The 12,769-nt window shown below is 42.7% G+C and overlaps 1 long non-coding RNA gene across 1 annotated transcript; it reads right to left on the bottom strand.

Moving 5' to 3' along the window:
- Positions 1 to 8,326: 8,326 nt before the first annotated feature.
- Positions 8,327 to 10,347, bottom strand: LOC145421507 (uncharacterized). The gene is made up of 2 exons (XR_013902886.1): positions 9,347 to 10,347; positions 8,327 to 9,165 (listed from the first exon to the last, which is right to left on the bottom strand). It is a non-coding gene; the product is annotated as an uncharacterized LOC145421507 (long non-coding RNA).
- Positions 10,348 to 12,769: the final 2,422 nt, after the last annotated feature.

Below are 12,769 nucleotides of genomic sequence, written 5' to 3'. Positions count from 1 at the left end.
GACTTACTTGAGACTTGCAAAACAATGACTTGGTCCCACCTCTGCCAAAAGGCCACTGCTTCCACTCGAAGCATTTTACAATAGTTACAGGTCAGAGTATCTGTTAAGATTTTAAGAATAATAAATATGTCTTAAAATGTTTCCAATAATGAAACATTTCAATATAATGTAGACAAAAACGAAAAATAAAAAGATAGTTACGGATCAGGACTCCCGATCCTTACTGCGCATGTGCAAAGTCGGACCGTACAAATCGGGTCTACCCGATCCGTACCGTGCATGTGCAGGGGTTTTCTTCTTCTTCTGTTTTGTTTAATGGCAGTTTACTAGTGATAGAATTTCCGGCTCTTTCGGTTGTTAGGCCCTAAAAAAATGCACCCTTTAAAGGCTCTAAGGGACCAAAACGGCCACGCCCCAAAAAGTGCAATAAAAATATTATATATTCATATTTTTTTCCACTTTAAATTGGTCAGTCTTTTAAAACTACTTCTCCCTGAAATATTCATATAAATTTTTAATTATATTTTCGTTGTTTTAACCCTCTAAATCACAGTTTTATTACATGAGCGCACTGTTTTTTTAGCCCCAAAAAACAAAGAAACTAAATATTTTCCATAAAAAACATTTGAAGTAATATTCGTTTGTTATTATAATTAGGCCTTTAGATGGACCAAAGATTGGCACCAACATTCATTCTGATCAATTACTATTTTTTCTAGGAGCACAGTAAATGTAATATAATGGTGATCATGTTTTCACTTTTTGATTATGTTAACTGCTTATTAGCACTTATTATTTACTTATTGCTTATTACCACTAAATACTATTACCTTGTTGTGTTCTAAAATAAAAAAAAAAATATATGAAAATAAAAATACAAGATCACTTTGAACCACAAAACATTTATTTTTAGAACTTTAGAACAATGAACATATACTGTTTGGAATGGGGAAAGGTATGAGAGATATGAGAAAGAGATAAAGAGTGAGAGATGGGGGCTGGGGGGGGCAGTCCTGCTCAGGTGGAGCAGTTGCTGCAGATGGTCAGGCTGTGGTCCTTGCATGTGGCCTTCCCACATTTGCAGCAGGTGGTAAAGACCCTCCTTTTTCCTGCGCAAAGGTCACATCGCTTCCTCACCTTAGATTTGATGGCTGCAGAGGGGCCTGGAGAGGGACCTGCAGCAGCAGCAGCAGCACCCTGCGCATTTTTCACAAATGGGAAGAGCGGGGAAGTCGCTCTCTCTTGGCAATATGCGGTTGAACTAAGGTTTCTCCAACCTCCTCGATGTAGAGCCTCCTTCTGTAAGCTTTGCTTTGCTGCCAGGCTGGGTCAACCGCGGTCCACAGGACGTAACCATTATAGAGCGAAATGTCGATCAGGTGGTGGAAAAGGGCTAACGGCCACCGCCTCGTTCGCCTTCTACAGGTGTAGGTGGCAACAGCCTAATAAAAAAACAAAACACACACACAAAAAACATTAAACCTACGTATATTTTACACAAGAATATATGAGCAAGAATGAATAAATTCGTGCGCAACTGATGCGTAATGACACCTACCTGATCGAGTTTGTCCACACCTCCCTTAGATTTGTTATAATCCTTTATTATGTGGGGCTTTCTCTTCGGGTCGTCGCATACTCCTGGAGTGCGGTGTTTGGAGCTCAACAGGAGGACATTTCTGCCGCAGCGGGGGACATATGACACGGCCGTGTGCGTTGTAGTGAAAGCAAAGACGGAAAACACTCCTCTCCCCCTTGTCTGCAGCAGTTGTGGCGGAAGCTCGGGCTTGTTCTTCCTAATGGTGCCAACCAGGGTATTTTTTCGCCTGAGCAGCTCCTCTGACAGAGGGAAGGAAGTAAAAAAATTGTCACACGTGACGCTGTGTCCCTGGAGCCCCTCTGTCAGCTCCAGAACCACTCGCATCCCCTGGTTGATCTCGCTCCCACCGACTGCTTTGCCCGTGTAGAGCTGCAGTCTCCAGGCATAAGACGTCTCTACGTCGCAGACCGCCCATACCTTCAGACCATACTTTGCTGGCTTTTTGGGCACATACTGCATGAAGGCGCACCTCCCTTTGAAAGGAATAAGTTGTTCATCCACACAAATTTCCCTGTTTGGGCAGAACATCATCTGGAGGCGATGGGTCCACATATCCCAGATTTTGCGAAATGGACCCAGTTTGTCATCACGGTGTCTTGGTCTCGGAAGTTTGTCATCGAATCGGAGAGCGCTGCTGATGTAGTGAAACCTTTTCTCGGACATGGTAGCCCGAAACCCACCCGGCCGGATTTCTCACTCCAGAGACTGAGTGTTGATTCGTTTCGGGAACGGTAAACACCAGCCAGAATTAGTAGCCCCACATACGCACGCAGTTCATCGCTGTCCACATCTTTCCAGTCAGCGATAGTACGTCTCCCCTGGATATTGGTCATTGAGACGATATGCAGGATAATTTCATCGGTGACAAAAAGAGAAAAACTGGATTGTGGGTCACTGATCCCGGCGGTGGCATGAAAAGTAGGTCCGGTGTGTCCCGTGGCCGCTGGAACGTAGCGGAGCGTCTCAGCGTTTGTCGGAGAACACTTTGTTCCATTTTTGGAAATCCACCCTGCTGATTCTTCCTCCATCTCTCCGCTCTCATTTTCAGACTCTGATCCATATGAGTCGGAACCGGACTCCAGCTCCTCCGTTTCCTCCTCCGAAGAAATCTCCGCGTCATCCCCCGAATCCTCGGTGGATGATGAGGCGCTATCCTCGCACTCGGGGTCCAGGATCATTTGCAACGCTTCCTCCGTGTTGTACCGTCTTGCCATTGTGAAAAAGACTACTCCCGCGCTACTGCTCATTCTTATAACCACGGCTTTAGTGCAGCTGCATAAACAACCTGAGCTTGCAGACAAAACAAGTCTAATTTGGCTTTGGTATTAGTTTTATATTTGATTTGTTTGCATTGCAGTGTGGACTTCAAAAGGAGAAAAAACGTTTGAAATTAGACACACACTCTTTGATTCTGAGGTTAGACACACACTCCTTTATTTTATTTTAAGACACACCCACATTGATAGTGACCCAAACTCATCATTTGAGCATAAAGACACTGTGGTAAATGTGGGATTTTCCAGCTGTAAATGTTGTATTTTCCAGCAGGTGTCAAATGTGAAACAAGGGCGCCACCTGGTGGACAAATAAAAAAGAATTACAATTCTAAGACCCCTGCTTGAAAGTCACAGTGAAAGTGAAAAGATGACATTTAACTTGATGGTAATGATTGGGCAGTGAAAAATAGCGTTTATAATGGGTTTCAATGGGGCACAAATGGGCCACTAGGGCCTTAAGAGGATGTGCATTATTAGCTTAGCCACTGAAGCTAATTTAAGGAAGTCAGACTTAAATTTTGAAATAAAATTATACCAAACTTTTTTTTTGTAAAATTTGGCTATATTCCATTCAACACAGTGCAAATGGCTTGTAACCGGAAAAAGAAAGCCACAAAAAGTCCCCAGGGCCTTTTTATTTATATATGTTTATATATAATATATGCGGTGGCCCCTACAGACAAAGCACGTACAAACTCCAAAAAGGACGTAAAAATTCCAAAACACATTTCTAGCGTTAACTGAACTTCCAAAACAGAGCTACCTAGACACTTAAATTACACAATTGAAAGCATATGTGTTTGTGTATTTATACACAAGCACTCATATATATTCAAATAATTCAAAAACATTTTCATTTACCTGTTACTACCACACACTAAATCCGATCGTTGGTACTTGCTGGCTTGTGTAGCCACTAGGTAACAAAAGCTCAACACTGCGCCCTAGCATCCTGGAGCACTTCTGTTGTGTTTTGTACGTGTTTCGGAGTTTTTACGTGTTTTAGAGTTTTTACGTGTTTTGGAGTTTTTACGTGTTTTGGAGTTTGTACGTGCTTCTGGGTTTGTACATGCTTTGTCTCTAGGGGCTACCGTAAATATACTTGTATTTATTCACTCCACATAAAATGTAATAAATAAATCATATAATACAAAAACCAACTAGTCACAGTTCAACTTAAACAACACAAAACACTGCAAACCACAACACAATTAAATATAAATTAAAATATGAAAACAAAAAGAAGATGCATATTTTGTCAGATGGGCCTGCATGAATAAACTTTCTGAATCCTTTATCATCTGCAACTGTAAATAGTTGTGGATGATTACTATACCTTTCTAATGTGACGTTGTTGTCCCTGGCTCTCTCTCCCTCCAGCAGAGTGAAGCTGACCCCCCACCCACTTGAAACGTAAAGGCAAATAGCAGTTAGTGCTACGTTTGTGCAGATTTGTGCAGGTAAAATTAGCGTTTGTGCTGCTACGGTTTCCGAGATATTAAACATTATTTTATAGGTCATTCAAAGGTCACCATCCCCCCAGACTGCTCCAAAACAAACCAAAATGGTCTACTTTTTTAGTGCTACGTTTGTGCTGATTTGTGCAGGTAAAATTAGCGTTTATGCTGCTATGATTTGAGATATCCTGTTATGGTTTACTGCTGAAAAATGTCTTTTTCATATGACCTTTCACTTTGTGTGTTCACTTGTTCAATAAAGTTCTGTTAAAAAAACCCTCTTGTTGTATTTAATCAGCTAAATTTGTAATGAGTGTATTTTTTTTTAACTTCAATTTCTTTACTCACTTTTTGTTCATAAAACCACGATGCAAATGCTTGAGTATTTATTTTTTTCAGAGTGGATTAAAAAAACTTTTTACACTCCCATGAACACTTTTTGAGAAACGAACAAGCTAGCAGTCTTTTGCATCAAATACACATTTTCTGGCAGAAAAAATATTATTTGGCATTACTGTGTCTGAAGGATTCTTAGAACAGCGTTCATCTGATTTCTGAACAAGGTAAGCTTACATTTAAAATACTGAGGTTTTAGTTACTGAGTTAATACATGATATAGCTAACTGGATCAAAAGGATTTTTTTTCAATGTTAAACATTTTCAAAAATGCCCAAGAAAAAAGTTTCTAAGGCTACGTTCACACTGCAGGCGAAAGCGCATCAAATCCGACTTTTCTGACCCTATGCGACCCATATCCGATCTTGCTATGACAGTGTGAACGGCACAAATCCGATATTTTCAAATCCGATCTGGGTCACTTTCGTATGTCGTACTGAATCCGATACATATCCGATGTTTTAGAAAGCGACTGCTGTTTGAACGGTCAGGTCGCATTAAATCCGTCTTTTACGTCACCGACAAAAGACAGACACCAATTATCAGCGCCAGAGAAGACATCGCGAACGCTTCCCGTGTAGATATCAGTGAAACTGTTGGGAAGACAATGTTGGAGAAACGTGAACATTTTATTTGTACTGTATAATCTGCAGATTCTGACAGAAATCTGCAACTATCCTTTGAAGCACCGCTCCTCTAAAACAGCAATAAGGATCATTATTAGGTTAGTTACATTATTATGTAAATAACAAAATAACTTAAAGCAAAAATTGGGAAACGTAAAGTCTTTATATTAAGGGCCATCTATCAAACAATACTGTTTGCTCTGGGTCTAAACAGAGCGCGTTGTGTGTGACGTCTTCTTTTGCGCATGCGGCCGCTTTGAGCGTTCACACTAGAGCGCGTTTGCTGTCGCATTTTATTTGTAGTGTGAACGAGCAGACAAAAAAATCGGATTTGATCAAAAAATCGGAATTGAGCATTAAGACCTGCAGAGTGAACGTAGCCTAAAGCACTTTAAAACATGTAGCACACTGGACTAAAGTGCTGTACAGTACATGGGTTAAATACTCAGACTCAATTTAATAAACTCACAAATTCAATAGCTCCATCTTAAAAACAAAAATTCCACAAAATATGAAAGTGTAGATTGGTGGAGAACTTGGGGGAGGGGTTGCTCCTGGCTGTATACAGTGGGGCAAAAAAGTATTTAGTGAGCCACCAATTGTGCAAGTTCCCCCACTTAAAATGATGACAGAGGTCAGTAATTTGCACCAGAGGTACACTTCAACTGTGAGAGACAGAATGTGAAAGAAAAATCCATGAATCCACATGGTAGGATTTGTAAAGAATTTATTGGTAAATCAGGGTGGAAAATAAGTATTTGGTCACCTCAAACAAGGAAAATCTCTGGCTCTCACAGACCTGTAACGTCTTCTGTAAGAAGCTTTTCTGTCCCCCACTCGTTACCTGTATGAATGGCACCTGTTTAAACTCATCATCTGTATAAAAGACACCTGTCCACAGCCTCAAACAGTCAGACTCCAAACTCCGCCATGGCCAAGACCAAAGAGCTTTCGAAGGACACCAGGAAAAGTATTGTAGACCTGCACCAGACTGGGAAGAGTGAATCTACAATAGGCAAGCAGCTTGGTGTGAAAAAATCAATTGTGGGAGCAATCATCAGAAAATGGAAGACATACAAGACCACTGATAATCTCCCTCGATCTGGGGCTCCACGCAAGATCTCATCCCGTGGGGTCAAAATGATCATGAGAACGGTGAGCAAAGATCCCAGAACCACACGGGGGGACCTGGTGAATGACCTGCAGAGAGCTGGGACCAAAGTAACAAAGGTCACCATCAGTAACACACTACAACGGCAGGGAATCAAATCCCGCAGTGCCAGACGTGTTCCGCTGCTGAAGCCAGTGCATGTCCAGGCCCGTCTGAAGTTTGCCAGAGAGCACATGGATGATACAGCAGAGGATTGGGAGAATGTCATGTGGTCAGATGAAACCAAAGTAGAACTTTTTGGTATAAACTCAACTCGTCGTGTTTGGAGGAAGAAGAATACTGAGTTGCATCCCAAGAACACCATACCTACTGTTAATGCTATCTTATTTTAATAACCAACACTGTCATATGCAAAACTGGGGTGGCACTTGGGGTGGCAAGGGATCATTTTAGGGTGGCACTTGCCACCCCATGCCACCCTTCTAGATCCGCCCCTGTCAGGAGTCCGCTGTTCTCGGCAGCTCTAGTGACCCTCGACCTCCCGGTCTGCTATGGAGCTGGCAGGTTTTGGATCATTGTCATGTTGGAAGACCCAGCCTCGTTTCATCTTCAAAGTTCTCACTGATGGAAGGAGGTTTTGGCTCAAAATCTCACGATACATGGCCCCATTCATTCTGTCCTTAACACGGATCAGTCGTCCTGTCCCCTTGGCAGAAAAACAGCCCCATAGCATGATGTTTCCACCCCCATGCTTCACAGTAGGTATGGTGTTCTTGGGATGCAACTCAGTATTCTTCTTCCTCCAAACACGACGAGTTGAGTTTATACCAAAAAGTTCTACTTTGGTTTCATCTGACCACATGACATTCTCCCAATCCTCTGCTGTATCATCCATGTGCTCTCTGGCAAACTTCAGACGGGCCTGGACATGCACTGGCTTCAGCAGCAGAACACGTCTGGCACTGCGGGATTTGATTCCCTGCCGTTGTAGTGTGTTACTGATGGTGACCTTTGTTACTTTGGTCCCAGCTCTCTGCAGGTCATTCACCAGGTCCCCCCGTGTGGTTCTGGGATCTTTGCTCACCGTTCTCATGATCATTTTGACCCCACGGGATGAGATCTTGCGTGGAGCCCCAGATCGAGGGAGATTATCAGTGGTCTTGTATGTCTTCCATTTTCTGATGATTGCTCCCACAGTTGATTTTTTCACACCAAGCTGCTTGCCTATTGTAGATTCACTCTTCCCAGTCTGGTGCAGGTCTACAATACTTTTCCTGGTGTCCTTCGAAAGCTCTTTGGTCTTGGCCATGGCGGAGTTTGGAGTCTGACTGTTTGAGGCTGTGGACAGGTGTCTTTTATACAGATGATGAGTTCAAACAGGTGCCATTCATACAGGTAACGAGTGGGGGACAGAAAAGCATCTTACAGAAGACGTTACAGGTCTGTGAGAGCCAGAGATTTTCCATGTTTGAGGTGACCAAATACTTATTTTCCACCCTGATTTACCAATAAATTCTTTACAAATCCTACCATGTGGATTCATGGATTTTTTTTTCACATTCTGTCTCTCACAGTTGAAGTGTACCTCTGGTGCAAATTACTGACCTCTGTCATCATTTTAAGTGGGGGAACTTGCACAATCGGTGGCTGGCTAAATACTTTTTTGCCCCACTGTATACCATTCACATCTGTGCCAAATTGAAACTCTACTCCCAAAACCTAAACTCTGCTATCAAAACCTAACATTCCTCTGTCAAAATGTAACTCTGTTGACAAAATGACACATACTTGCATCATATGCAAACACTTACAGATCAGGGGGAACACACTAGTCTTCTTCACATAAAACACTGCAGTCCTTGATTCCCATTGTTTATTCAGAAGGCACATTTACAGGAGACACATTTTCAAACAACCAAAAACGCAAATAGACCTACTCAATATTGTACATTGCAGTACCATGAATTCAGATAAAGCAAAAAACAACAACAACACAATAATACTGCAATAGAAAAAACACTATACTGTAAACACAAAAAACCATGACAATTGTGCATAAGTGGGCTCATGGATCCCGCCGTCTGTTGGGGTCTGGCCACAGGACCTCATCAACATCGCAAGCAATGTCCTCTCCCGCTAGGCACCGGGGAAAATATCCTCTTGCATGTCGAAACCATCCATGGATTGCTGTCACCTGAATGTCGCCGCAGGCCTGTTCCATTGCCTGCAGAAGAGGCATGCGGGCATGTGGTTGGCGGTCATATACTCGCCATCTCCAAGCCGAAAAAAATTCCTCTATAGGGTTCAAAAATGGTGAGTAAGGGGGCAAGTATACCACTTCAAATTGATTGTGGTTGGAGAACCAGGCCTGGACCAGAGCAGCCGATGGAAACTGACATTATCCCATATCACCACAAACCTGGGCTGATCTGGTCTGTTCTGTACAACTATATCATGGAGAGCATCTAGAAATGTGAGTATGTGTTGGCTATTGTATGGACCTAGTATTGCATGATGGTGCAGAAGCCCTCGAAGGCATATGGCGGCACACAATGTGATATTTCCCCCGCGCTGCCCCAATTGCCCTTTGGCCAATTACATTACGACCCCGTCGTCTTGTTTTGCTCAGGTCGAATCCAGCTTCATCAATGAAAATGTATTCATGAGGCTGTGCAGCTCCATCCATGGCCAAGATTCTCTGGAAAAAAGGGGAACATGTCCCTGTACTACAGTGCTACACATGCAGCACCCTCACCCCATCACACAGGTACCTGTGTAGCTCTCAGGATGGATCCATGTGGTACTGATATGGTACATATTCAGCTGCTACTGGACTTCACCAATACTCTATTGTAAATGTAAGGGACAGTTACACGTACCCGTACATATTCAGCTCGAAGTCCTTTGACCCTGTCACTGTTCCTCTCGAATGGGACTCTGTAGAGCTGCTTCATGGTGATGCTGTGTTTACCCAAGATGCGTCTGATGGTGGTGATGCTCACATGGTCTATGTTGCTGAACACTCGCCTGTCTGCAAGTATTTTCCGTCGTAGCTGGTGGAGACGGATGGCATTGTCTGCCCTCACTAGGTCCACAACGGGAAGTTCCTGCTGTTGTGTGAACAGGCGTTGCCGTCCTCCCCCAGAAGGTCTTCGAGTCATTCTGGAGAAATACAACCACATATTGTCATCGGTTTGCTTATTTTTCTTACAGTACTTTACTGTATGTACTGTGTCATCCACTGTACAACACTGTACTTCAATATAAGGAATCAGCCACTTTGGCTGCAAAAGGAGCATTAGCACCCCGTACACTTGATATGGTAATGTGATATACTGTAGAACAGTGCTATGAAACCATCTGAGTAGAGCAGAAGGTATGGAGGTGAAGACAGACCTGTTTTCTAGTCTGAATGTTCGTATTACAGATGCCACTGTGAAGCGGCTTAGATGTGGGTGGACTCTCTGCCCAGCTTCCCTCATAGTCAGGCCATGGTTGATGACATGGTCCACCAAAGTTGCTCTTATATCATCAGAAATATGGGTCCGTGCATGGCCTCTTCGGCCTCCTCCTCCTCTTCCTCCTCCTCCTCTACCTCTTCCTCTTCCTCTTGCTCTCCCTCCATCCATGCTTGCAAAGTTCTTGAAATGGCTACGCTGAGGGCTTTTTGTAGTTGGCTAATTGGTGTTCGGTTTTGCAAGTAAGTGCCTTCAGGTGTGTATTTGAGTGGTTGCAATTACCCGATGTGTTTTGTATTTTGGATACATGTGTTTTCCGAATGGCACCCTGAAATTTCATTTTGTGAGCGAAGTGTCTTATGTATGAAATGGAGTGTAGCATGCAGGACCATGTGTGTTGCATAAAGGAGTAGGTGTGTTGCATAATTGCAACCAGAGTGCAAAGCAGCGCTTTTGTTTAAGGTAGGGGTACATGTGTTTGAGGTATGGTAACAAAAGCTTCAACTTGTGTTACTTTAGTCTAAGCATGGGTTTATAGTGTTCAAGCAACGGGCAAAAACTGTATTACAGATGCCACTGTGAAGCGGCTTAGATGTGGGTGGACTCTCTGCCCAGCTTCCCTCATAGTCAGGCCATGGTTGATGACACCAAAGTTGCTCTTATATCATCAGAAATATGGGTCTGTGCATGGCCTCTTCGACCTCCTCCTCCTCCTCTTCCTCTTGCTCTCCCTCCATCCATGCTTGCAAAGTTCTTGAATTGGCTACGCTGAGGGCTTTTTGTAGTTGGCTAATTGGTGTTCGGTTTTGCAAGTACGTGCCTTCAGTTGTATATTTGAGTGGTTGCAATTACCCGATGTGTTTTGTATTTTGGATACATGTGTTTTCCAAATGGCACCCTGAAATTTCATTTTGTGAACGAAGTGTCTTATGTATGAAATAGAGTGTAGTATGCAGGACCATGTGTGTTGCATAAAGGAGTAAGTGTGTTGCATAATTGCAACTAGGGTGCAAAGCAGCGCTTTTGTTTAAGGTATGGGTACATGTGTTTGAGGTATGGTAACAAAAGCTTCAAGTTGTGTTACTTTAGTCTAAGCATGGGTTTATAGTGTTCAAGCAACGGGCAAAAACTGTAATCAATAAAACTGTTTTTTAATATCTTGCTGCTTTTTGTACAAGTTAATACTCAAGTTAAAAAAACAACAACAACAACAATACTAAAGCTATTCTGTTATACCTGTATGCAAAAAATACACTGCACCCAAAATATTTCTAGTATTTTAAAGAGTACTTAGCAGAAATATTAAGCAACCTAACCAATAGGGTTGCAAACTCTCAGGAAAAAAAATAGGGAACCACCCCCACCCCATGATAAATGGTAAATGGCCTGTATTTGTATAGCGCTTTACTAGTCCCTCAGGACCCCAAAGCGCTTTACATATCCAGTCATCCACCCATTCACACACTGGTGATGGCAGCTACGTTGTAGCGCACTGACACATGATGCTTAATCAACGTAATCAACTTTAATTTGATGCAATGTGGGAAAAAAATGCACAGAAATAAATTATTTTTCAAGAATAATTAAATAGATTCAACATCTTTCTTCAACAGAACTGCAGACTGCACAGATGGTACCTTTCAGCCACTGTTGAAGCTGAGTTCAAAAACATAAAACACGGCCTTTTCAAACATGACAACTTGCCTCTTCGAGTCGATCGCTTCATTGCTCGTCATCTTTCCTTCATCGAGGGAAATATGCGGATTTGTTCTGCAAAAGAAAAGGTCAAAGATGAGGCAACAGTGGGATCACTGAAAGTCACAGATGCCAATTCTGGATCCATGTTGACTCACAATGCAGAAGACAAAATAAAAATGGATGCTCACCCGTTTGTGGGATCTGATGCTGCCACAAACATTCTTCCGGCTGATGGGGATGCAGTTGAGAACTGGAGGGGCCTAGCTGTTCCACCCAAAAAAAGGAAGAGGACTTCCTACCTCTCTTCATGTACCGAATGGCTCCATGCAGATGTTCATATTGAGAGCAGGTACACGGATTCTGCACAGAGACGTGAACACAAAGCGGACCTGACGCATCAGAATTAGCTTTGTCTTTCTCAGCTGTCTCACCCGACCACCCGTACACGGACGCGCCATCGGGGCTGAAAGCCGACAGCTCACTGATTCTGATGCGTTGGGTCTGCGCTTTGTGTTTACATCTTTTTTGCGCTCGATTCTGAAGCTGCAGGTTTTGTCTCTCTCCGACCAAAATTCACTGAACCAGCAGCAAAAGAAGCAGCAAACTACGCTTCACATTTGATAAATATGAATTCCCTCTGACTTTTACTATTTTGCTTCCACCACGATAAAAATCACACTTCCTGCACAGCTCTGTGTGTACTTCAAGAACAGTTTCCCATCTCAAATTTCTCTTTTCAGCATTATTCATTCGCTTATTACCCATCAGTCTACTGTTGTTCACAGCGCTGTCTGCTTTTTTTCATTTAAATGACCTCGGACAAGAAAGGCTCATTTCTGCTGTTCAATACTGAAGAAATTTAAACATTTTAAAATGATGCAAAACTGCAGAATATTTTTATGGTTATCTGCCACAAAGAGCCAGACCAGGAAAATCTCCTTCATGTTTTTCTGTGTTTTATTCTCAGTTACTTTCACACAAAGGTCTCTGCTGTGATGTTCACAATGCTGATGAAGTCTCACATGTATCAGTACTGATAAATGTTCAGAATTATAATATTTCTGACTGTCTGAGGCTAAGTTGAATTGAATCGAACCGGGACCTTGTGAACCGGAATCGAATAGATTGTAGAAATCAGTGATGATC

This window comes from Astatotilapia calliptera, chromosome 17, assembly GCF_964374335.1.
Source record: "Astatotilapia calliptera chromosome 17, fAstCal68.1, whole genome shotgun sequence".
NCBI lineage: Eukaryota > Metazoa > Chordata > Actinopteri > Cichliformes > Cichlidae > Astatotilapia > Astatotilapia calliptera.
Note: the sequence above shows the minus strand (reverse complement) of the source record. Positions and strands in the feature narration are given on the sequence as shown.